General features: G+C 35.1%; 1 long non-coding RNA gene across 1 annotated transcript in view; it reads left to right on the top strand.

Annotated features, from left to right (window-relative positions):
• LOC108491745 overlaps positions 1–27,426 on the top strand; it is a 374,575-nt gene that overhangs the window by 207,526 nt on the left and 139,623 nt on the right. Inside the window, exon 4 of the long non-coding RNA XR_001872896.2 lies at positions 19,213–19,282. This is a non-coding gene — a long non-coding RNA (uncharacterized LOC108491745). The remainder of the gene's footprint in view (positions 1–19,212; positions 19,283–27,426) is intronic.

Raw genomic sequence — 27,426 nt, 5'->3', positions numbered from 1 at the left:
TAACTTGCAAAATAATGGATTTCATTATGGCATCTTCATGTCTTGTTTTCTTCAGCAACAAGGTCCTACCATCAAGTTCTAGTGAGCAGTCAAATCAAGGGCAGTAGCCTGTTTTGTTTTAGGGATCTCTGGAATACTTTTGAACAACTCAAGAGCAAGTATCTCTCATGTGACCTGGGCCTTTTATTTGGCAATTTAGGCATCTTGAATAAGCATAATCTCCTATGTAGGGTAACTCGATTAAATTTATATATAAATCATATATGTGTATGTATATCTATATCTATATATTATATATATGTATATATATAAAACTTTTAAAATTGTAGGCTTCCACATGACTTTCTAACATCCTTAGTGTGGGTTATAACTCCCTCAAACCCTCCTCTGTCTTACCCTCCCATCCCCTTCCTGAGCACTTAAACTGCCCTCCTCATCATTCTCCTTTTCCATTCCCTATCACCTTCTATTTTTTTTAAAGAATGTCGTGAGTCCAATTTTTGCCCCTTTTATTGTAATGTTTAACTGCTGAGTTCACGAATAAATATGTAGGTTAATTATTCCTACTTCCTCATAGATGTTTTTTAACTCATTGAATTTCTGAATTATAGGACCCTCACATTTTTTCTCTTGAAAAATATATGCCTATATTAGCCTTTCTTGTGCTCCTTTATGAGTTTTCTTTCTGCCTATTTTAGTGGTAAGATAATAGGTTCCAAATATAAGAAAATATTTTTTTTTAATTTTGCAAAAGGAAAATTTAGAGAAAATATGATGAGAAATTCTGGAGCTAACCTCTGTAGATTTAAAACCTTACGATGCTAAATAACAGCTGTTGACTATGGTGATGCTTTAAAGTTCTACATACTAGTTACTTCATTTGTAAAGTGACAAATAAAAAAAATTAGTGCATAAATCTCTCTGAAGAAAAAAATGAATTAGTACATGCAAAGTGCTTACAAAGTTTAAGCCATAGTAAATACCCTTTGTATTGAAGCTGACTATGTTGCTTAGCTGTTGTTGATTGGTACAATCTCTATAATCCCAGAAATGAATATTGTGCTTCTCTCATGTCAATTTTCAACCAAAGGTGAATGAAGAAAGTGAACTATTGAGTACTGTAATGCTGTTTGATATTGCTGAAGTTTTAGAACATTTACTTTCTTTTATTACCTCAGTGTTAAGTCTTTATTTTTCAGGAATTCTCCATATGAGAGAATTTCATTCCTATCTTCTACATGAATTAGTGGAAAAACTGTTCTACCAGCTCTGGGGCAAAGAGAAGGCATTTAAGAGGGGCTAAAAATGAAGTTATCAGTTCAAGGGCCTCATGCCACAACTTCTATTTTGATAACACTAAAATGCATTCTTCACATAGCAGCCCAAATAGCTATTTAAAGATGTAAATCAGGACATGTTTCTCCTTTGCATAAATGTTTTAGTAGCCTCCTTTTCCACTAAGAAGAAAATCCAGATTCCTTAAATTCTAGCAAATAAGGCCCTGCTTGCCTTGACCTTGGTTCTTTCTCTGAGCCCATGTGTGACCATATGTCTACTTGGCAGACTGCACAAAGTCACGGAAACCTTGCTCTTTGCAGAAGCCCATCTGATTCCTGAACTTGAAATCTGCTACTCCTGCCTGCAATGCCTTTCTCTTGGATTCTGACATGGCTAGCACTTGTAATTGCTGCTCAATTGAAGTCTGCTCTCCTTGACTTTCTTCCTTGAATCACACTTCCTCCCACTGAGTCATATGCTGCTTGCCACCGGAAATAATCAGTATACTTTACTTGCTTATGAGTATCAGATAGTCCCACTAAAATGAAAGTTCCATGATTACAGTGACATTGTCTGACTCATTATTTTGAGCAAAATCTTTGTCACATTATGTTGTTGTTAGCTGTTTATTAAAATGCATTCACAGAGATGCTGAACAGAAGAGTTGTATCACAAACACCTTTGTATGTATGTCATGTTGTAGAAGCAGAATTGAGCTCAAAGGCAGCAGAAGCAGTCAAGAGATTTAGAAAACTGTTCTTTACATTTAAGAGAGATTTATACTGCATGGAATGTTTTTTTCCTAACACTGGTGGAATCTGGAAGAAGGGAAAGGTACACTACAATGAGACATTCTGGAAGCACCTCTGTTCAAGACACCATGAGGGATGAGATGATTCAAAGTATAGTCAGAAGTAGACAGGCCATCCACTGTTGAAGTTCCTTTAGTGTTGGAGAGGTGTAAATGACAGCATGATGGGAAAGAGCCATAATGAGGCGTTTCTTTGCAATATGATCTGGAATTATCTTCTAGAAAGTGGGTGTTCTTTTGTAAGTTCTACAAGTAGTGATAAATACAACAGAAGATCATAAGAAAAATCACCTTTGATGTCTCAAATTCCTTCTGGTACTTCAAAGTCTCTCTTAAGAATACTTCATATTCATTTGACCCTCCCTGATGATAACAGAAGACTATGAGCTATATAGTCCAAGTCTCAGTTGACATGAACCTAGTTCCAATGACAGAACGATAATCCCTCTTAAGGGTTTATAGTGAAGACATATAAAAAAATAATGTTCAGAGAACAGTATTTTGTTGTTGTTGTTGTTGTTTGAGACAGGGTCTCCCTTTGCCCCAGCTGACCTGTAACTCACTATGTAGACCAGGCTGGCCTCAAACTCACAGAGATCCACCTATCTCTGTTTTCCAAGTGCTGGGATTAAAGGTGTGCATGACCGCACCTGGCAAGAACAGTATTCTTAAACTAACATCTCCTTCATTCAAATTTATAAGTATTCAAATGTATTTCAAATATCCCAATTAACCATTGAAATTTTCCTAGTAAAAGGAAATTGATTCTCTGGGTGATTTCACTAAATGTTCAGTATCTTCCCTCTGGCAATCCTGATTACATTGCATTTATAATGGAAATAAAAGGGCACTATCGTTAATTAGGAATATTCACCAAACTATTTTCCCCTCTTAAAAGTCTCTGCGAGTGTTGATAAACAGTTTCTCTGATAACAAATATTGGCCTTGGAAAGTTGTCAAGGACCACCAACACTATGTAAACAAATATTGTAAAAACAGCATTGATGTTTATTTTTGAAATTTTAAGAATCAAAATAAGAACATCTGTCAATTTTATTTTGAGGAAGATAAAAAGACCATATAAAATTGTTCTTCAATAACAAGGAGATTTGGGGATGTAATTATTATATGTAATGGAATTTTTGACAATCTCCACTTGTCCTCTAACAAGCTGTGCCCAGTATAAATATGTGCAATCTACAGTATTTATGCTATTGCTTAGTTTAAATTCCCATTGAAAAAGATTAAGTGTTATTAATGAGAGATGCTGAAAGATATCTTAATCTTGAAACAAATCAGAATCATAAATTATTTGAAAGCATACTTCTTATTAACATCTAAATTAACTATACTTTTTTAAACCACATTTCCTTTTATTTTATTCTGTTCTATAAACTTGTAATTTGGTTCTCCACTTTGATGCTTTTCCCCCAAATGTACACACTTGGGAATTCAACTTTAATTTTAGTCTTCTGAATTTCTTGCTGTATTAAAACAGTAGTTGCAGGTAAGTTCGCTGTTATACAAAGGTTGGTGTTCTTTTGGAAATCTTTCTAGTTCCTCTAAATATTTTTGTTGGGAATATCCATGGAATTTAAGTGTCTATAGGATAGAAACAATGGAAACTAGGACCAAGCAGAGTAGACTCCGCTGCTGGGCTGTAAGAAACATTGCAGTGTCCTTGTCTTGTTATGGTCCCCAAACAACCCATCCTGATAGCTGACCCACACACTCTCACGTTCACAGAACTGGCTCTGTCAGCTGAAAGCAAATGACCTTTCAGTATAATTTTCACCACTGACCACCTGTTTTTTTCCAGATTTAGATATAATTTGTGCTGCTAAATCAGGTTGCCCTCTCCACTGAGGTTGAACTCTGAATTTCAAAAGATACTTTGTTTATGACTGTTTTAAGTCGTTAGGTCTTGGGATGAAAAGACTGGTTGTTTCAAGTACAAAAACATTTGGTAAACAGGGAGAATTTTCCCTCTTTATTCACTGCCCACTGGCAAAACCTCAGGATATTGCCATTTGGATTTTTCTGACATCCTGTCATAGCCTTCACCAGAGGCGCTTTTTGACCTAGCTCTTAAGCGTGGACTGGCACTCTGGTGCTCTAACGCAGGCCCGCAGAGGGTGGCCCGCCAGCACCACATCTATGCTGCCAGTGTTTGCAGGACTTGACTGCTTTCTTTCCCTACTCTTTAGTGGGTTTCCTCTCTCACCACCTCTGAGAAAGCCACAGTGTCCTAAAGAAGGAAGCAGTGCAGCATCAACAAGTGGGACCTCTGTCTCTCACGACTCCTGCCTATCAACCTCTGAGTCAAGAGTAGGGAATAGAAGAGAAAGCATCTTCCACTAGACCCAAACCTTGTGTATGCTTCCAGCCCTCTATATCCCAGCAGATTTGTAGAGGAAACGTTTTCTTATCTTGTTTCCTTTCTTTTTACTCTCTGTCAGGTGGTGACCTGTAATGTATATCTGTATAGTGGACTATGTGCAGCAGGTTATCAAATACCTAGAGCAATCAATAGTTGTGTATGTATTACACATGCATGTATACACAAATATGTATACATGGTTATACACATGTATATACGTACATACACACATAAAATACACTCTTTGATACTCATCTTTGATTTTGATGTGAATAGCTATTTTTATCTCTTCACTTTGAGGCCAACCTTTGGTACTATATCGAGTCTAATGAAAGAATTATACCAAAGACATTTGGTCAAGCTTGTTTTTTGAGAGTGGTACTACTCTGGTTCCATTCCAGTGATTTGATGATTTAACAATAACTCTGCTACACTAATTATGTTATTTTCTTTATTTTGTATTGTATCACACTTAGTCATTGAGAGGTTTAAATGACTTAAAGAAAATATAGGGGTTGAGTTTGAATTCTGGATGCCTAGATTTGTTCATTTCAATCATGGGGATGCTATGTAGCAGAGAGGCAGGAAATCATGTCTATACACATAGGCTTAAAATTTAAACATAATCCTGGTATCTTCCACTATTGAGAAGAGATCAGGAGATAAAGAGTGTTTGAATATGTAAAACTGTTGTAACAAGTTTGAGAACAATTAATATATCCTAAACTATTCTGAGGGAGAGAATGAAGAAAAGCAGAGATCTCTCTTAAGCATAAGTTAGAAGCAATATCAGTGAATACAAGAATGTCGGTACTATTATTAGACTTGGGAGCTACTAAGATGACTAAAATTTTTCTCTAATGCTGAGAGAGCTCACACTTTGGGTTAAGAAAAAAATAGTAAGCAAGCAATGAGAGTCCAGAAATATGACTGAAAGTTCTGAAAATACTGAACAAGAGGCCATTACATTTCTCTGGAAAGTCATGGGAAACTTTCCAGAAAGGAATTCGATTTTGTGTTATCAAGGGTTTATGTGTTAAGAGGGAGTGGATCCTGGCAGTCTCCTGCAGAGTATTCCTGCCTCTGTAGCTCCAGAATGGCAGTTTCTTTCTAAATTTTTTGTTGTTGATGATTTATTTATTGTATATGAGTGTTTAACCTACATGTGTGTAATCCATGTCATGAGTATCTATGGAGGCCAGAAGAGGGCTTGAGACAGATCCTCTGGAGTTGGAGTTATGGCCTATTGTTAGCCACCAAGTGGGTGCTGGGAATTGAACCTGGGTCCTCTTCAAGAGCAGTCAGTGCTCTTAACCAGTGAGCCATCTTGACAGCCCATGGCAACTAGCTGTCTCTTTACCGGGCTCTTTCCTCAGAAATACAACTCATAGCAATTTCTACCTTAGTCTCAAAATCTGACAATTACCAAGCTGAAATACTTTTCCTGGAACAGCATCTTTCATCAGTTACTTCCCGGCTGTTTCTATTTTACCTATCCACTGTAAGCACATAGCACTAGTCTATCTGATAACCATTTATATTGCACAATAAGAGATTTTAATGGTTTTCTACCTGTCTATCTTCAGATTCATGGTATCTGTTTACTTCCTAGATAATTACATTTATGCAGTTATTGTCCTAAGTACATTACTGAGAATGTGTTCTTTAAGAGACCATTAGTAAATCTACTTTTGGTAACGCTGATAATAACCATGAAGGTTTCCTTTTGTGGAAGCATTGCTAATAGAAGTTCTGGTGGACATGTGAAAACACTTGTTTTATTGACAAGTTTCGCTTCTCCAAGAAATGCTGTTTCCATCTGAATCTGCATTATGAATTTTCAACTTGGTCTTAGCTTTCTCCCTGTAATACAAAAAAAATATATACCCTTGATGCATAATTTTGTGCAAAGAACAGGAAACAATGAGGGGAGAAATGAAACACTAAAGATTAAGTACCATATACTTTTCTAAATAATTTAAGCATATATAAATATTTTAATTGTGATTATTTTAAAGTTATATAACTTCTGCATGGGTTCTATTTACTACTAATTCTTCCTTTTAGCATATTAATCAAACATGAGTGTATTGGTTACTTTTTTTGTTGCTGTGCTAAAACACTAAGCAACTTACAGAAGGAACAGTTTATTTGACTTATGGTTCCAGAAGAAGATACAATGTGGGGGGAGGCATGGTGGCAGGAGGCAGCTGGAGCAGAAATCTGAGCACTCCCATCTTCAAGCAGGCACAGGAAGCAGAGAGAGCATGACTGGAGGTAAGCAAACAGATATACTCTCAAAGCTACCCCCAGTGACATCTTTCTTCAGCGTAGCACACCTCCTAAATGTCCCATGGTCTTCCACAAACAGTTCCAGGATCTGGGAGCCAAGTATCCAAATACTTGGAGCCAATGTGGGACACTCAATAAAACTACCACAATGAGCTAGGAACTACTGAGAAAAAAGAAAAACAAACAAACAGAACAAACAATAAACAAGCATCACTTTGCACGCTATTGTATGAATCCTCATTTCATGGACTTGTTTCTGTGTCCTCAACTGGATCCAGTTGCTATACCCCACACTAATTCTTTTCCCATCATCATCTCCAAGGAATTGTTTGCTTGTATATAACTTGCTTGTATTTGATAAGAAATTGCAGAAAATTCTGTCTGATTGCAATTGCTGAAAACCTGTCAATTCTTTTTCTTGTTTGTTTCATTTACTTCCCATTAACTAATAGAAATAATATTCATGTGCAATTGAAAGAACATCACCTCTTTTTCAGTGATTTCTAATGCTTTATAGTAGGTATTAGTAGCATTGGAAAATGTGAGAATGTAGTTCATAAGCTGCTTTGAAAACTGGAGTGGAAAATCCCCATATTCTAACTGAAAAATCTGCCTACATTACTGAGGAAGCTATCAGATTACATTACTTCTTCTTGGATGACTCATACCCCTGTAAATCAGTTTTTAACTATCTTATTTACTAAAAATGTAATGTGAGTATAGATTTTTATCTTTCCAATTTTATTAAAATGAACTCAATATGATATGATATGATGGGTCATACAGTGACACAAAAGGTACGCAATTTGGTTTGATTTATGATTGTTCTTCTTAGAATGGTATAAAAGCAATATACATTCAGAAGAAGTCATATTTTGAATTTTGACCTTTTTCCAAGTTAGCTGTATGTAGTGTGATCTTTTCCCATGATGTGGAGCAACCACACTGAGCTGTACCTCACAGTCACCAACTTGGTCATCCCAGAAATAGCCAACATACTACAGGGTGCTATGCTCCTAAACTACAATCTTCCATAGGCTAGGTGTATTAAATATATTTTCAATGTGTGATTGTTTTCATCTTATGGTTTTATTTATTTGTAGTCCAGAAGTAAGTCGAAGAGCATTTGTAACAAATAACTTATAAGCACTGTTGCAAATATTCTACGTATAGCAATATAATACAGACCCCTACTACTAATTAGTGATTTATATTAAGTATACTGTACTAATTAATGAAAAAAGATTTTTAATGAATTATATTATTAAAACAAAGTTTTCAACTAAAGAGTGATTTTTCTTATCATCATTAAATAGTCCTGCATTGAGGAGATGTTTATGGATCAAGAATTATTTCAATTTATTTTTAGTTTTTAAGCTGAAATCTTCATCAGTTCAGAAGACCTGGTTACTCCTTGTGGTCTAAGTTTCTACTCTCTAATAACATTCATTAATAACACTTCGTTTTATTTTTTAATTTTTAAAAATATTTTATTTATTATTTTTATTTTATGAGTGCATTGCTTACATGTAGATAAGTGCACCCATGTTGTGCAAGGCCTGCGCAAGACAGAGAGGTGCTTGGATCCCCTGGAACTGAAGTTACAGGCAATTGTTAGCTGCCATGTGGGTGCTGGGATTCGAACCCGAGTCATCTGCAAGAACAACCAGTGTTCTTAACTGGTAAGCCATCTCTCCAGCCCAGAGGACACTTCTTTTGGAAGAGAACAATAGCTATAATATGGGATCATTAGTAGGTAGACTGCATAGTGCCACTTTGTGCCTAATGCTTGCTATGTCTTAAATAAGAGATACTCAAAAAAACAAATTACCAGGTGGTTTCATGGGATAGTTTGACTTTGAATTCTGGGTGTCCAGGATAACAGAAAGGCTGATTGCTTTGATGCTCTTTCGATGGGAAACAGTCTGCAACTTACTGTTTACAAATGCTAACCTCTTTGCCAAATACCTGTTTTCTCTAATTATAATGAATTCTTTCACACTGAAACAATCACATTTAAAATATATTCTGCAGAGTGTAATTTAGTATGTTGTGATGAAGGCAGATCTGAACAGTACTACAGTGAACAACATTTAAAAGTATCTTTTCATTTCACTACCAGAATTCTAGTTGTTGCCCATGTCTATGTTTAAGACAGTTGCTTATAGAAAAGTTATCAATACTGATGTGTACTCAAACTTTGCCTTTAAGTGTATTTCATGATGTAAATTTATTAAATGTTTATTTGTTTCTAAAAATACCATTTAAACATGGGTTTTAATTCTGTTTTTGGAAATAACTTTCTGCATGGTACATATCATACTTTAAAAAGTTGTACTTATTTTTTACTTATTTTTTATGTGTATGAGTATTTTGTCTCCATGTTTGTATGGGCATCACGTGCATTCAGTGCCCGAGGACACTAAAGAAGGAGGCAGATTCCCTAGATCTGGAGTTACACACACTTAGCTATTAGCTGTCATCTGGATGCTGAGAACTGAACCTGGGTCTTCTGTAAGAGCAGCCGGTGCTCTTAACCTCTGAGCTATCTCTCCAGGCCCTTAGACCATACTTTTATTGATCTATGTTAAAATAAGTTTTATATTCAAATAGGCACTAAATATGTGAATGAGAAAGGATACATTATAAATTACTGCTGAGAGTGAACTGAAAGCAAATTTAAAATGATTTCCAAAGATCCACTGTTCAAATAAGCATGTGTGTACTAAAACTTTCAACAAAGAAACGTAAATAGAAATTTCCATGTCAAAAACTCAGTTTCTGTCCTAAAAGAAGAGATATCAAGTGGTAGAAAAATTTGCTTGCCAAATAACATTTTTCTTCCATCTTCTACAAAATGGATCAGACACATGGAAGAAAACTTTCTGACATAGAGCCTTGCTAGAAGTTGTTTTTACTGAGTTTCAAGTACATGCTACAAGTGTTGCCTTTCATAGTTGGAGTGGGGCAAACAGATGGTATTAAAAGTTTCTCAAACTATTTTACTTAGAATTAAAACAGGTTTTTCTAGGTCAGATTTACTATTATTATTGGAATATGAAATGGGTGAACAATTTAACATTTACCATCACATCTTTTAACTCTCATTTCCTTTCCTAGGAGACTCTCTCTCTTCTATTCATGACAGAAGTGGTTTCTAAATAATTTTCTCTTCAGAAACATTTATGTAAAATATTTCTGGATTTTACTTAAATTACTTGGTTTCTAAAAAACACTTCAGATATAAAAACATTTCTTTGTTATTTTATTCTTTGGTGAAAATTTCATAGATGTATGCAATGAAATATGATCATATCTAATCCTCATTTTCCCTGTCCAACTCCCCCCAGAACCTTACCAACACATCTCCCTCATGTATTCTTTTTGTTATTGTTGAAAGGTAACTCACATATAATGGCCTGGAAAAATATACATTGATTCGTTATCTGAATTTGCCACTAAAAATCTTGTGGTTTCAGCTTTCTGTTACATAACAAGTACCTGATGTCTTAGTTATTTTCTACTGCTGTGCTAAAAACATTGACAAAAACCAGCTTGGTGGGAAAAGTTCTTATTTGACTCACAGCACTGTCCATCATCAAGGGAAGTCAAGGCAGGAACATAGGGCAGGAACCTGGAGCATAGAATGTGGAAGAATGCTGCTTACTGGCTTGTTCCACTGGCCTGTGCTCAGCCCTCTTTCTTAGACAAATATAGAACCACCTGCCCAGGAGTGGCACCTGCATAGTGGCCTGGGCCATCCCACATCACTCAGTCATAAGAGAATACCCCACAGACATGGCCACAGGCCAAACCAATAGAGACAATTCTTCAACTGCAGTTATCTCTAACCAGGTATGTCAGGTTGATAACTAAAGCTATCCAGCACACCTGGTAAAGACAACTTATAAAGACAAAAGTTTATGTGTGTAGGGTTTTAGAGATTCTGGTCCATGAACATGCAGACTGATTGCTTTTAAGCCTTTTGATGGCAGTGATGAGGGGCACATTGTAGAGAGATGTTGTTTACCTCATGGCCAGCAAACAAACCAAAGAGGAGGAGCCCCTTTTAATGGTATACATACATTGATCTGAGCACCTCCCACAGGACCCCATTCCCCAAAGGCTCTTCTTCCTCCCAATAATGGCCTGGACTAGGAAACAAGACTTTAATCTATGAACTTTTGGGGGTCACTTATCTAAACCATAGTAAATCACAAAGTGACCCTTTAATAACAGTAATTTTTTTTATAAATTTCAAAACAAGTATATATAATTAAATGGATATTAAATAAAATTATATGAATGGATATTATATTTTTAAATGGCTGATCTAATAGGGATGCATTTATCTAATTATTAGCTGATAAAAATACATTCTTTTATTAATAAAGAAAAACATTTGAAATACACCCTCAAAAATGCCAAGCATCTAAGTTAGTGTGTAAATTCTTGGCATTTTTTGATTACTTGGTTAATAGTCAAGAGTTTTTACATGTGGTAAATACAATTCTTGTAAAAATTAATTATATCTTCACTATATTTTATACACTTTTGAGCTTCGGTAGGCAGTTTTCACTGTGGGCTAATGTCACTTTGCTTTCTCTCACTGCCTGTCAGAGAGCTCCAGCACTAAGTAATGTTTAGAAGATTTTCAGAACTTTTTCTAAGAAGATAAGATTTAAAGTAAATTTATTTCCTTTCAGTTTTTAACTTAATTGGCAGAAGACTCATTCTTTGAATTAAAGAGGAAAAGATGGTCATTTTATAACTATTTTTATGAAACTATTATACCGAACACATTTACAATTACCATCCCACAGAAGTACTGCATTATTTTTTGGTTTGAAGCTATAATCTCAAAGTTCTTTTATAAGAAAAAATAGAGGGCTCGGGTAATGCTTTCTTATCTTTGTGAGAAAAAAATTCATGATATTTCATATACTCTCAGAAAAAAAAATTCAGAGTGCCTTTATAATCCTAATATAATCCCATTTAAACAATGTCAGTGTCAAAGACACTCTGGTGTGACTCATCAGCCTTCTGGAAGTCCCAGTCTAAGTTGTAAGGTATTCATCTAATGGTGAGAAAAAATTGTGGATGAACCAATGAACAGCTACTATTTTCATGGAACTCTCTTGAAGATCTAAATTTTTGTCATCCTCAAGAGTGAAGATTCGCACAAGAAGAATAACTCCATTGGCTTTCTTCAGAGACTATTGTAAATTAAAATGGCTGAAGTTGTTCCTCATTACCATCATAAAGAAATTTAGTTTAGTATAGCATATATCACCTCCCTTTTTTGCTCTTAAAAATTTCTTTCTTTGTTTCTTGCACATTCTTGTTTATTGATGCTCTATTCACAACAGCCAAGATATTGGGAAGCTTAAATGCCTATTAGCAGATGAATGGATAAAAGAACTATAAACAACATAGTCTCATAATAAAAATTAAAGCAAATATTTGACATAAAAAATCTTCTTTACTAATTTGTACATTGTACAACTATTAACAACATTGAATGTAATGTTTCTAATTTTTGGTATTGGATTCATGAAAACATTTCAGGGGTCTTTGAAAGCGGGCTCCCAAGATACTGCAGTTTTCACTTTTGCTTATTCTTGGTAAAAAAAAGTGATTGCTTCTTTTTGAGTTAGAAATGTTCATAATTTCCTAAAAAATGTGTCATTACAGAGTTAGTGCGTAAGTGGCTAATGTCTTACCTTGGTGTTATCATAAAAACCCAGTTAACCTTAAAATGACAATGCCCTATTCACAGGTCTCCAAATGTTGTCTACATACTCAAAGCATAGTTTGTCTTTCTGCAGTGAAGGTGACTCTTCACTGATATCTTGTGTGAATAAGTTTATGTATTTCCTACCAACAGGGTACTGTAGGAGCACTGTTTCATGGTCTTGTCTTCTGGGAGGTTACAGCCTAACACGAAAGGATCATAAAATAATACGAAACTAATGTAAATCCTAGATAAACAATGAGACCCAATCTGTGTGATATCAGGTATCAGGTATCAGGTGTCTTTCTCAGTCACTTTCCAGCACATTTTTGAGACAAGGTCTCTCACTGGATCGGGAAAGTCCTTATACAGCTAGACTGGATGACCACTGAGTTCCAAGAATCCTGCTGGCTCTGCCTTCCCAGAACGGGGATTACAGGCATACACTACCGGTCCTGGCTTTTGTTTACATGGGTCCTGGGGAACTTAACTCAATACCCCTGCACAGGGCAGGCACTTTATCTACTGAGCCATCTTCTCAACCTATAAAGCATTTGAGTAGATAATTACTTAATGGAGTACACCAACTATCTGTATACATAGAAAACACAGTTTGATGATGATGGTGATGTTTCATTCCTTCAAGAAGTATTTAATGAGTACTTTTTATGTCCCAGTGACTGTCCTTTGTGCAAATGCTGAACTAAAGAAAGGAACAAAATTCCCTGCTTGCATGGACTCCGTATTTTAATGATGATGGTACATTACAAACAGTGTATGCAGTGCACTACATAGTGTGTTAATAAGAAACAATGACAACTGAACAAATAAAGGAAGCTGGAAGTTATAGACAATAAGTTTCAGGATAACTCTTATAGTCAGAATAGCTAATGAGCCCATCACTGAGAAGGTAACTCATGAGTAATGACCCAGAAGGCCCATGGGACGCTTCCTGTCTATAACTGGGGAAGGATCATTTCAGGCCAAGGATCCAGCTCTTTCCTTCAGAAAGGTAGCTGTTTACCAAAGGGTGACACTAAAGGGGCATTTAACAAGAATCCAACATTCAGTGCTTGGAGAAGAAAGGCTTAGTTTGTTTCAGTAAGTTTGTCATTTCTATATTATATATAAAAATTCTAGTATTTTGAAATCAAATATTCTATTTTGATCACCAAACTTTACTGAAAATAATAATATGTGACAAATAATATTTTTCTTTTGATGTTTCTTGCTATAGTACAGAATGAATATTAAGAAAATGATGAGAGAACAGTAACATTTTAGCAAAGGGGACATGAAAGTAGACGCAATAACAAAACCCTCACATTTCTAAATAATAACTATGGAAAGAATGAGATATCCCAGTTATGTTGTGGAAAAACCTGATTACAGAATTCTGTTAGAAAAAAAGATTGTACCACAGCATACATTGCACTTTATTTTGAAGACTATATGGTGGTTGCCACATGTCTGCAAATTAGAGTCATCCACCTGAGAATGCATACTTTCACTGTTTGTTAATTGAGATGGCTGAAAACCAAAATACGTATGATTATGTAAATAGCCTGATGAAAGTGCCAAAAGACTTTCTAACGTATGTTTGATTAAGAAATATGACAGCAGATATCTTTTTTTAAAAAAAGGTTTGACTTCAATATCCCTATTACTATCCAAAAGTATAAATTTCTCCTGAAGACAATCTGATGATCCAGGTATGGTGTTAAGGCAGGAGGATTGCTGGAAGTTAAGAGTCAAGACTAGGCTACAGAGTGATAACCTGTCTCAAAACAACAAATAAACTGAAGCCATGAAATGATTACGTACCTGCATTTCAAGAGGCTCTGAAGTAGTAATGTTTTTGTAGAGTACTGTTTTGTTCCCCCGACCTTACAGCTGAAAATTTACATGCTTTTCACTTCTTAAGCTTCAAAAGCATAATATATTTGGCATTAAAATTTGTATTCTTTTTTTTTAAAAAATCTCTATTATTTTTTTAGATTCTAATATCTGAAATCATGAACTGGTTCAAAAAGTGCTGACATATTAGTCTGATTTCATACAGAAACACATTATGCCTGCCTGGCTTGTAGTAGCAACCAGAGACTTGTGAATTAGATAAACATCCTCAATCTTCTTCTCCATGTCTTAAACCTTAATTTCTTTGACATTTGGTGATTTGCTTTCCCAATTTTCTGTTGTAAAACCTTTCATTTTAGTATCAGCATTCACTTAACCTATCATTTGAATGACTTACTCAATAAAATTCAGATTTCCATTTAACAAAATAGCTTTTATTTCTCTCAGAGACATTGCAAGAAAAGGACTTATCTGTTAAGTTTTCCCCTCATAATTATGAATTAAAAATAATAGGGATTTCCCAAAGTAGGAAAAATTTCCTGTACATGGGGTTCATTAAAAAAGTAAAAGTGACAATAACAGGTATGCAGAAATGTAATTGCTTTGGAGACATTTCCTATATGCTGATAGACATTTGACTTGATTGAATGTCTGGTGCACTTAAAATTAAGCCAAGTAGAAATTTATTTTTTTCACTTTTTTCCAATGTGTGTTATCTGGAACACTTCTATCACCAGAGCTCCTTTGTGAGACAACACCTTATACCTCTCCCCCATTAAATATCATAGTATAAATATTTTCAAAGTGTTTTCTTTAATCTCTAGTAGCAAAGAAAGATGATTAATCTTGCTTACCCCATTGCTTACCAAATTTATTTACTAGAGGAATCTTCGTTTTACATCAGATCAATGAACATATTCTGGGAATATTGATTCATAAGCAATTACTGCGAGTATATTTTAGCAGTGATTTAACAAAGAGATTTTCAGTTTGGTGAAACATCAGAGGACAGCTTGCTACGTTTTAGGCTCTGAAATATTGTCCTCTAGAAGGAGGCAGACAATTGACCACTGGCTATCTATATAACAGCAATACACTGAAAACATACTTCTAAGATTTAAACTCTTAGGCGTTTGCCAGTGCCACTTTGCAGATGACAAGTAAAGCATGTACTTCATGCTTTGGAGTATGAAAATTCAAAAACTATTGTGACAGTAAAATATTGAATAGCACTGAATACAACTGGCTTTCACTGTGAGAGAGCTTAGAAGTTACTGCCAACATATAATTTACTGCAAGCACTCAAACTGTCTTCTTCATCTTATGACTCACTGAAGTCCCAGTCTTGGAAGGTTTCTAGTTCTCATTTGACTTAGATAATCAAAACAGATTTACCATGATCTATCATTATGCCTCTGCTTAGGTGTCCTCTTCCTAATAGTATTCATCCACTTTATGACTCACCGGTACCCATGAGAATTCTGCATACCTTCATATCACTTGTCCTCAATATCACCAAGGTGACAGCTGTTTATCCACACTTCTGCAAGGTAGTCATATGTTTTATCTTTCATTTTCTTTAATTAGGCTTTGCTTTCCTTTTAGTCAGTACACATTCAGTAAAAAAATTATTATTGGGAAATATAATATTCTACTAACATTTTCCTGTTCTGAAGCTGTGCTTTGCTTACTATTAATGATGTTGTACATACAATAGATACTTAAAATTGAAAGGCAGAGCAACCTAAGAACTGAGTCTGAAAACCCCTTTAAAATAGGAGAACATTAATATTCAGATTGCAAATCACATACTGAGCTTTCAACTAATTTACAACTTGGTATTTTATATGCAAATGAGAAATTCTAAATTTAAGACTCAAATATTATTGGTATTTTCTTATTGTCACTTGGTACTGACCAATTTTGGTCAAATTTAAATTATATATATATATATATATATATATATATCACACATATATATGCACATGTAATTATATGTGTAATTTTTGTAGTGATTCCTAGCCCCAGCCTGTCTGGAACTCACTGTGTTGGCCAGGCTTGACTGTCTCCTGAGTGCTGAGATTAAAGGAGTGTGCCACCATGCCACACATGAAGCATATTTTTTAATTAGCATGGGCCTTGCAAATTATATCGTCATCTTTTTTTCTTAAAAAAAAACACTATTTGAATTTCTCTTTTAAGCATTTATAGTTTTAAATGATTCAGACTTGAAAATAAAGTTTCCAAAAATACTACAGGGCTTTTTTTTTTATAATTTATAGAAACCATGTGTTAATTGTACCGGGATTCTTTTTACTACCACAGGACTTTTCTTGGTCGGTTGTGCTTGCCCCAGCGTCCTAAGGTGTCCGGACTCTCAGTAGTCACCAAAGGCCAACTTGAGACAGAGGCTGAGTTTGTTGTCTCATGCCCATGCCAATGAAAGTCAAGCACATAGACTCGTTTGGAAGAATGCAGTGTGGAAGTAAACTTTAGTAAGGAGAATTATAGAAAAATGAGAAATTGGGGCAAAGTGAAACTTCCAAGAGATGAAGGCATTTCCAAGACAGTTTTATAAAAACAGTCAAACTCCTTTGTCTAGGGGTATTTGTGGCACCATGGTGGAAACTGGACAAACGCTGAGCTGTCTGTTGAGCTTTGTCAGTTCTCTAGAGTACCATGGCCCAACCAATGCAAGACCCAGAGGCTCTCAGCATGTGCCACCCCCGTCCCAACAGGTTGATGATCATGTGCTGCTCATCCAATAAGAGCCATTAAAGTTCCACTATGTCCATCTCAGACCTGTGCTTTTTTAGTTTCTGAACCTGACTGTCTGCTAGCTGTTAGTTACTGGCTGGTGCTGCTATCTCCAACCATGCAGGTGTATCTGGTCTTGTTAATTTTACTAAGCACTCTTTTTTCTCAAGCCACCAAGAAGTAGCTGCATTTGATGTTAGTTAAATCATTGTCTGTGGGATGATCTGGGGTCTCTTTCCTGAAACACAGAACTTTTTGTTAGAAGCCATCTTTACAATTTAGTCTGTTACAATCATAGTCATTAGGAACAGGAATATAAGGGCAGCAGGGCATTATAACTGGAATTATGAATGGCTAGTAGCTGTCATGTGGTTGTTAGGAATGGAACGCAGTTCCTCCACAAGAGCAGCCAATGTTCTTAACCACTGAGCCATCTCTCTAGCTCTCTGGTTTTGTTTTTTGATTTTGGTTTTCTGACTGGTGCTCAGGATACAGCCCAAGGCTTTCTACATGCAAAGCATGTGTTCTCCCAGTGAGCTATCACACTCATGATCCTTGCTTTTTCAATGATTTTTCCCATTCATTTTAAATGTTTCAAAAGAGGCAGGCATCAATATTCCCTAACTCATTTGGTTTCTGTATAATGTCACTGAAACTGTTCTCCCAAAGAGAGCTCATGGCCTGCTACTAGTCAAATGTGCTTAGTATTAGTGTCGTTTGACTATGCCAGCCACTCTCTGAAGCATTTACATTCTCGTAACTTGTGAACATTCTCTCTTATTTCTCTTCCTTCTCTGCTGAATGTTTCTGTTCATTCTTCTTGACCATTCAGTGCAAACACTCTTGTCGTCACAAATGCACACAAGCTAAACCCATGAAAGTAACTCTATGTTTGCTGCCAATTCGGATATCTAGCCCAAGCTTTAGGGTTAAATTCCCAATAATATATCTCCATTAGCTACGAATGGGATATCAAGTACCCTTATAAACATGATTATCATTGCTCATCCTCTACTCACTAGAACTGAGATTAATTCTCCTCATTAAGTTCTCGCTTTTTACTTTGTTCTCTGCCAACTAATCGTTGTTATGTTGTTTTTTTTTTTAATCTGAATTGTTTTCCCTGTCTCTCATGCCATGTTTAAAGTGCAAATTTTTCACTTAGGTATGGCATAAATTTACCTCAATAGTACATCTCTGATCAACTCAAAAAGAAAAGAGCTCCAGTGGTTGTCACTAATGTCATTATATCATAGATTATCATTTATTGTAGACTTATATGTAGAGGGCTTTCATCAATGGATTGCAAATTTCTCAAGTGATCTTTGTGGTTTGCATTAACTAGTCCAATGGCAAAATTTTATACTGATATGTGAATGGATTATAAATAAACCTCTCCTACTTTGTTGATTCTGTGTTTTGTTTTGTTTTTTCAATCAGTTCTGCAAATACTATACTCTTACTAGAGATAGTGATGCTACACTGGAACAGAGACAGTTGGGATTCTTTATATCCATCCATATATTCATGTACGCACTAATAAGATAATAATCTGAACGTCCAAACAAAATCATGTATTTCATGGCAGTCACTGGGAGCAATATCTTGGCCAGTTAATTAAGTAAAATTGCTGTTATCACATCAAGTATGCTAAGGCAAGAAATAAAAGCACATATATTTGTGATTGTTGGTTTCTCCCATGAGTGATCAGTAAATGAAACAGGTACTTGATTTGACACTTCAGCTTAGAAACTGAAAGCTGTGATTTTCATTTAGCCAGTTAGGACCTCTTATCACCTCAAGTAGGTGCTTAAAAAACAACATCATTAGTAGAAACAACAATATCTAGATGCTAACCCAAGGACAAAGGAATAAATGCAAATTTAATACTTTTCAAAGGAAAATATGTACATATTTGATCCCTTGATAGAATCCAATAAACATTAAGCATACTTAGAATTGATATACAGTTTGCTGAGAGTTTCTGTATGTAAATTCCATAATAAAGTTTGAATATGACTTAAAAATACCCACCTACATTTAAGATAAATATTTACATGTAACACCTAAGCAGTCTTTTTACAATCTAAACATCCTTTTTAGGAACTGCTTCTGAGATGAAGATTCCCAATGTCAGGATTTAAACAGAGAAGAGAAAGAATTACACAGCAAAGTAAGTGAATAGCGACGTATAACAAAGTTCTGTTTCACTCTGTCACTGTAACTTGTAAGTCAGATGCCTACAAAACACATGCTATGGTGTTAGCTCATAAGTAGTTCTGAAACATGAACTCGACTGGACTAAAATCTGTTCACTTCTACTATCTTATTTTGATAAATTTAATCTGAAAGACAGAAATGTATGTGATAGACTATGTGATTAGGCCATATGTATTTGTGCCACTGCAGTCCTGGAGTTTCTGAGGATTGCATTCAGGAATGTAACAATGGCTTTCATAGTAAGATATAGTTTTCAACCTCTTAAAATTTGATTATGGTTCAGATTGTCAAAGTCTTCTACATGTGCAGGCAATAGTTAATTTATCTTGATGTTTAAAGGACTATTAAATGATTACAAAAACAATTTTGTTCACAAAATGGTATCTAGTGTCTTGGGTTTTTTATTTTTCTTACTGTGTTTACAACACTGAATGTCAACACTGTATTTATTTAGGGTGTCTCAGTTTTACTCATCCTATTCAGAAATTTCACTGTAGAAATCAGAGCTTGTGGTAGTGGGTGGAGAGAGCAAAGCACAAATAGAGGAAGAGAGATACAGAATCACTTCTGGCACAGAGTAGAGATGCACTGCTCTTGGCCAATTCTCGGCCATTTCACCTCATCAAATGCCCAAGAAAATGTTACAGGGTCACGGTGACACAAATTCCATTTTTCTTTAGCTAGTCAAATTTCAAAAACAGTGCCACCAATTTTAGATTCAGTTTCCTGAAATTTGTAAGCTTTATACAATAATCAAAATCACTTTGGGATTTTATGTTGTCCTATATTCTTTTCCTATTGGTTCCAAAAAAAATTGAAAAAGAAAAAGGGTACAGTCCACTTGGTGGGGAAGTCAAAGGGTAGGCGTTTGATGCATTCCTCACTTTGAATTCTCAGCCAGGAACAGAGAGCAATGGATGGCAGTGCACAGCTCTCTTTCTTCATTTACTGAAGCCCAAGATGTCCTGCCCAGGGAATGATCCCACCCACACTTAAGACAGGTATCCTCACCCCAGTTTATCATCAAGATAAAGCCGCATAGGGAAGCCAGGGGCCCATCTCTCAGGTAATTCTAGATTCAATCAAGGTGATGATTATTACTGACCACCACATATGTACTATAATCCTATATTTACATACTACTTACCTCCTGGAAACAGTGGAGAGAGTCAATGACTTTTCAATTCATCAACATTGATGGTATAAAAATGTTTCTATTTTTAATCTAGCATGGTGCAGTTTTAGTATAAATGTCATTAAAGCAAAAATTCTAAAGGAATGACATAGTTTTAGTGGATTTATTTTTATTAGTATTCCAGGTGGAGTTAGTTGTAAAATTTATACCTTGTAACCATTTTGAACTAGAAAAGTTATTCAGTAGAAAATCTGTTCAAAACAGCTTTGTCATATGTCCACGTTTCTCTTGCCAAACTTGAAATAGATAAGTCATTCAGGAAAATAAAAAATAAAATTTTATTAAAATATAGACTGCTAATTTGTTATTAGCTGGATTTGGGTTAATTATTGTGTCAGGATTTGGGAGCACTTTAAAAAATTTTTTGCTCACAGTTTTAAATGGAAATACCAGTTTTTTACCTAGTTATAATTTTTAAAATTAAACTAGAAGCTCTGCAAATTGTTTTCACTGCCCCTGTGTAGTGTCTACATCCCTGCAAAGGCTAAGCAACCACTTCCCATCTCCACATCCACTGAGGGAGAGATTAATTTTTAATTTTTCCAGCATCATATTTTATTTTCACTGAATTCTATTATATTTCTTAGGCAGCATTTACAGCAACTGATAACTTGTTTTGTCTTTTTCATTCAGTGTAAGTTCTAAAAATATAGCACAGGAATTCTGTCAGTTTCTTTGTTGGTAGATGTGATGTTGGTTTCAGATATACCCGTGGAATAATAGTTTCCATACTGACAGGGAAGCATGTGCCATAGTGGTACTAAAAGTCTTCCCCCTCCAAAGATGTGACTTTTATTTATGGCATTAGATGGATTTTTGGTAATATTTGTTAATCTTCTGCATCAAATCACTTTTACAGAAGAAACAGCTTAAATAGTTAAAATTGAAGATCAATGCAGAATACCAAAACTTAATGTGAGCTGTTGTTTTATTTCTTAGCCAGCGGCTTATGTCTTCCCCACAGCTGTAAAATTTCTCACTACACAGCAATCTCTTTACTAGCAAGAGGATAAGTAGAGGGGGTTGGAAATAGCATTGCTGCAGCATAGGTGACCCCAATCCCTTGGACAGCAAGTTTCATTTTTCCTTATAACCCTCAGAGGAGTGCTTGCCTAACCACCCATCATAATGTGTAGAGTTTACTTTTAAGATGGTCAGGTAATATTTCTTGAACATAAACTTTTGGCTGAAATAACTTGAAACTTAAGTTTATTAAACTTTTACATACTTAACTATGGCCTGTGGAGTACTTTAAATATGCAGCCATTTGGCTTCAGGTCCACTTTCTTAACCCCAAAATATGCAGCATGAAGTAGATGAAAAGTTACTGGGTAAATTACCATTTCCAAATCCTTAGTGTCATATTTCTGCCAGATAATAAAGAACAAATATACAGTATCACACAGTGAGAAACACCAGACCATTACATTTTATGAAAATTAAAAAGTAGTAATAAATAAGTGCACGGCCCCAATTACATGAGATTCTTTATACACAGTATAGAAACTGTGTTAGAGAAGAGAAAGCATTAAAGAATAAATGACCTAGGAGACAACACAATGTGGAATGTTAGGTAAATATTCTATAAACATATGGAAGGACTGTATAATCTGACTTAGAAAGTTTCCCATGTTATATAATTTGGAGAAAATAATCCAATAACCATATAATTTAAGATCATTTTTTTCTTATAGAAAACACTATATCAATCAAATGGGGCTCAATATGTGTACATAGTTTTAGTGTGGGATTCTTTGTAAAATATTGAGTATATATTAGCTCATGTAGTGAAAAGTTCTTGAAAACCCGGTCAGACTAGTAGTTGCTACAGAGAAATACAATGATGTACATGCATCACAAACATATATATAATACATATATGTATTATGAGAGTCTTTAACCTTAAGATGGTGTTAAAACTACCAATTATAGCTATTGAACTAATCAAATGTTCCCTGCGTTGTTAGCTGTTAAGTGGCATTGTGGTTACCAATGTTTCTATGAAAATACTAGATGATCTATTCAATAGAAATAAATAAAATTGTGTTGGGTTGGGATTACATTCTTAAATTATATACAGAAATTTTTTCTGATACGAATCTATCTTACTTTTTATCTTCCTATTTTACAATGATCAGTGTGACTCATATTTGCTTTTCCCTGCTGGTTAGGATTCTTGGAGGCTGTGTTTACCATCTGTCTTTATCTCGTCAGTTCATTCTTGTACCACCAGGGGTGCCTTTCTCAAGCCTGGCAAAGATTGACTTTGATGCCAATAGTTCTACTGTAGACTGATACTTATAGGAAGTTATGTGGAAGTAGCAATAATCTTTATTGTTCTTCCAGGCTGTGGTGGCCCTTTCACCAACAGCCTTCCAGATTAATCCAAGGTTATCACAATGTTTTTCACAGATTAGTCTTTCAGTATCAAACTCCCACTTTGTAATCTTACCTACCACTAACGATTAAGTTTGAAATGCTATCAATGTCCATCTATAATTCATATTTGGTACTGGCTTCAAAGCTGTATTTTCTTTCAATGTAACCTGCAGATGCACATATTCGTGAAGGAACAGAAATTTCATATATGCTTACAAGCTCATGCAGTGATTTTTAAATAACTTACTGTGTAGTCCTGGACAAGATTCTTAAGTTGTCCAAATCTTACTTTGCAAATATAACTTCCCCCTGGTATTTCCAGGGCATTAATCCCAGGACCCTTTCAGATATCCAAATCCAAAAATTTCAAGCCTTTCTTACAAAATATTGCATTATTTGTATGGGCTCCCTGATAAAAATTATTTCCAGATTTCTTATAGTACCTTATGTACAACTTATAATGTCTCTGGATATTTATTAAAGTATTTTATTTAGGGAACAAAACAATGATTTTAAAATAGTCTTATAAAGCTCAGTATACATGCAAATTTTCTCAAATCTTTTCAAATCACAGCTTTTTGAATCCATGGGTGTAGAACCCATGTAAACACAGAGCCAACTCTGTTAAATCAAGTTTATATAAATCCAGTTTATAATTTTGTTTTGAATATTAAATTAATCATCATAACACAAAGTACTGAGAATAATAATTGGCATGTAGAAACAAAAATGAATATAATTTTGGTTTTCATAAAAACATAAGGTTTATCATTGTTACTAATGAAATATAAAAATCTTGGAGGTAAGTATATAGTATATAATTATATGCTTTGCATTGAAAGCTAATGCAAATATCACTAGTTACTTACAAAAGAAGGTTATTTCCAGGGAAGGAAGTTATGTTCATCAAAAGTTACTATTTGTGATGGATTAAGTGATTAAATAATATTTTTAAAAGTAGGTAATTATGATAAATTCAGATGCATTGTTCCTATTTTAAATTTGTGACATATTACTAACAGGAGTTAGAAATGTAACCTTGAATCTTTTTGAATTCCTTCCTCTCAAAAGATTTTAACCATCATCAACAAAGAAGACTATTTCATGTTAATACTTTAAATATTACTGAATGGGGAAGTTGCATTTATCTTGAGAAAAACAATTCATGTCTAGCAATTGAAAGATGAGGTACATATACCCATACAAATAGGGAATGTGGAATTATTACTGATCCAGTAATGAGAGAGTTAGAGATTGCAATAGAGATACAGAGTGAGAGAGAGAAGAACCAAAGAAAATTGAGTGTAAATAGAGAACAATCAGGTTTCCATTTCAATATGCTCTTTTGTATCTCCCAGATATTTGATTATCACATACTCATATTCTCTGGTAAATTTAGGCTGTGAGCCATTTGCAACTTACTTAGAATTAATTTACTCAAGTTATCAGATTAAGATTTTGCTTAAGGCCTGCCAAAATCAGCCAGCCTAAGAAAACTATAATTTGGATTGGAAATTCATTGCTTAGGAAATTTGATCTAAAACCTCAGGAATGGAGGAAATGTGGATTTGTGAGTGATAAAAGATTTGGGGTAATGTAGGAAAGCCTGAGGGAGTGACTAGGAGGATACTGAAGGCCTGGGGCTAGGAGGACTAGGAGGAAACGTGGATTTGGGGTGATAAAGGATTTGGGGTGATGTAGGAAAGCCTGAGGGGGTGACTAGGAGGGTACTGAAGGCCTAGGGCTGATTGAGAGGTTCCACCAAGCAAGTATTTCATAAGACACACAGCATGCTTTGCGCCTTGGTTGTGGTCCCTAATGGAAGTGTATATTTCTTCTGTTTAATCATGATGATATTTGTGAGATTGGAGATGCCGTATTCTCCAGGAGGACATCTGAAGGTTATGCCTTTATGACCACATTTCTCTTCAGCTTTACCTCATTCTGATTTGCCTAGTAACCCATGTTTCATTGTGTTTTTTAGATGACTGCCACAACGGCTAATGCAATCAACAATTTTGAGAAAACTTATAATTTTGAAACTAAAATACTGACAGCCTTTAGTACATTGTTTCACATGGGACTTGATAGTTACTGACTGGAAATTTCAGTGGTGCAGTGGGCTTTGTATATGAAGGGTGTAAATTTGAAGAGTAATGGGATTGTTTTGTGAGATGAAAAAGTATTGTGGTGAATAGAACAGTCAGAAGAAAATGGGTGTTTCATTGGAATCCATTCTCCACTCCAGTGCATGTTATGCCACTGTCTTTAAGTTTTAACCAAAAATTTAATATGAATGTTTTGTTTGTTTTCAATGGAGAGACTTTCTTTTTCAGTACATATTTGTAGCCCATGTTAGTTCATTCATTCCAGGTTTTCCTTGGAAAGTGCTGTCATATTTTGAGGTTTCTTGTGACTCCAATTATCAGGGAGAGGTGACTAGCTTATAGTGCTGCAGATACTGGCATTTGAAAATGGAGTGTGAAGTACCACGCAATAGGGGCCTGGCAGAAGGCACAGAGGTGGTCACCCCAGTGTTAGAGGCAGTGGGATTTTCAAATAAAGGAAGTATAGCCAGAAAAAAAAAGGCAGCCAAGGAGAAAAGGAGAAATCTGAACCAACATTTATGTTTAAAAGAATTGAAATAAATTAAATATTTAAGATGAGAATTAATGCCAATAACGTAAATCAAGGCAGTTGTTCTACAAGTTCAATTCATATTTCTCAGAAATTTCTAGACTTTACTTCCACACTTGAAAAATCTTTGAATATATGACCCAGGAAATGGTGGGATTAATCACCTTTTGTCTGAAGTATTTAATATATTTTAATAAACTTTTAATTTTAGTGCATTTTATGTTTGTAGAATTATTACAAGTTTTGTACAAGTTTGAGTTTTTATATATTCTGCATCTAGTGTCTTGTTATATTAACATAATTTTCACAATTAATGGAACACAACTGAAAAATTAATATAAAATCCATACTATATTAGGTTTCTCAAAACTTTGTTGTTGTTGTTCTAGGATTCCTTTTGAGATACCACATTCCATTTTGTAGGTCTGTCTCTAAACTGTTTTTAGTTAAAACAGTTTCTCAGATTTTTCCTGATTTCTAATGATTTTGGCCTGTTAGAGGTTTACTAATGAGTTACTCTGTAAAATATACCTCATTTGGAATTTTCCTGATATTTTTCTCATACTTAGATTGGGGTTTTACATTTGGGGAAGGAAGACTTCTATAAAAGTATTCAATTTCTCTCTTCTACTTCTAATATTGTCATCTTTAAGGAAAACCTGCTGAGAATGAGTAGGAAGTTTTTTTCTGTCTCCCTAAGAATAGAATGTGTACATGAGGTACTTGGAACTCTTCCTGTAAGATATTTGTCTACTCTCTACAGAAAGTGACTTGTCTAATCATTTACTTATGTTAAGATAGGCTGATGGATACCAGTTTTGTTATAATTCATTGCTACTTTACTTGTGCCATTCCAGCTTTAACGTTGGGACTTCAGTAACAGTGATCTATGTCCCTTTGGTATTCTCTGGCAACATTCTGCTGTATTTTGTTTTTAGTGTGCTTTTGTGGTATAATAAGATACTGCAAGCACATCTTGTAGAGCCCTGTGAAGTCCTAGAACAAAACATCACTTCTCTAAGGAGACCTATCTCATTTGTTGGAAGATGGCATTGGAAACCAAGATCTGGGTACCAGAGATACTCCACCACCACTGTAGCTTTGGTTCTAAACTTACTAAGCTAATAGAACAAATGCAGGTATTGATTCAGATCATTCTTGAAAATTTTATCAGTATTTCATATTATTCTGTATATACCTACTTTGCATATTCTGCTTAAATTTAAGCATTTTTAAAAATATTATCAAAGGCGATATAGGTTTTTTTGGGGGGAGGGGTTGAGACAGGGTCTCCCTGTAGCCCTAGCTGTCCTGGAACTCACTATGTTGACCAGGCTGGCCTTGAACTCACAGAGATCCGCCTGCCTCTGCCTCTTGAGTGCTGGGATTAAAAGCGTGCACCACCATGCCTGGCTAAAAGTGATATTTAAAATTTTTTTAATTTCAAAAGTGTACCATGACTGGTAAAGCGGAAGGCAACGATGTTTGTGTATCAACCTTGTGTCCAGAAAGTCTGTTGTACTAGTTCTTTGGTATTTTCTGCATAGATAATCAAATAATCAGACAAGATTTTATGTATCATTTCCAGTACTTAAGTTTTAGTTACTTTTCTTGACTTATTGCAGCTGTATGGTGCTGAATAATAGGGGAGACAGGGAATCACAGTCTCTCAGTCATAGGGAGGAAGCATCTATGTTTTCATCATGGGCTGTGGCTGTAGGTACTTTTTGTCGATGTCAGTCATTAATTAAACAAAAGTCCCCTTAAATTTTTGTGATTTTCACACAATATAATTTGATGGTATTTACATCCCCTCTCCTACCCCTCCTCCCCTTAGTGTCCCCTGCTCAATATTGTAATATATGTAATTATATCATATATATATA

Source organism: Nannospalax galili, unplaced genomic scaffold (genome assembly GCF_000622305.1).
Source record: "Nannospalax galili isolate Female #2095 unplaced genomic scaffold, S.galili_v1.0 scaffold266, whole genome shotgun sequence".
NCBI lineage: Eukaryota > Metazoa > Chordata > Mammalia > Rodentia > Spalacidae > Nannospalax > Nannospalax galili.
This window is presented reverse-complemented; position numbering and strand designations above follow the sequence as displayed.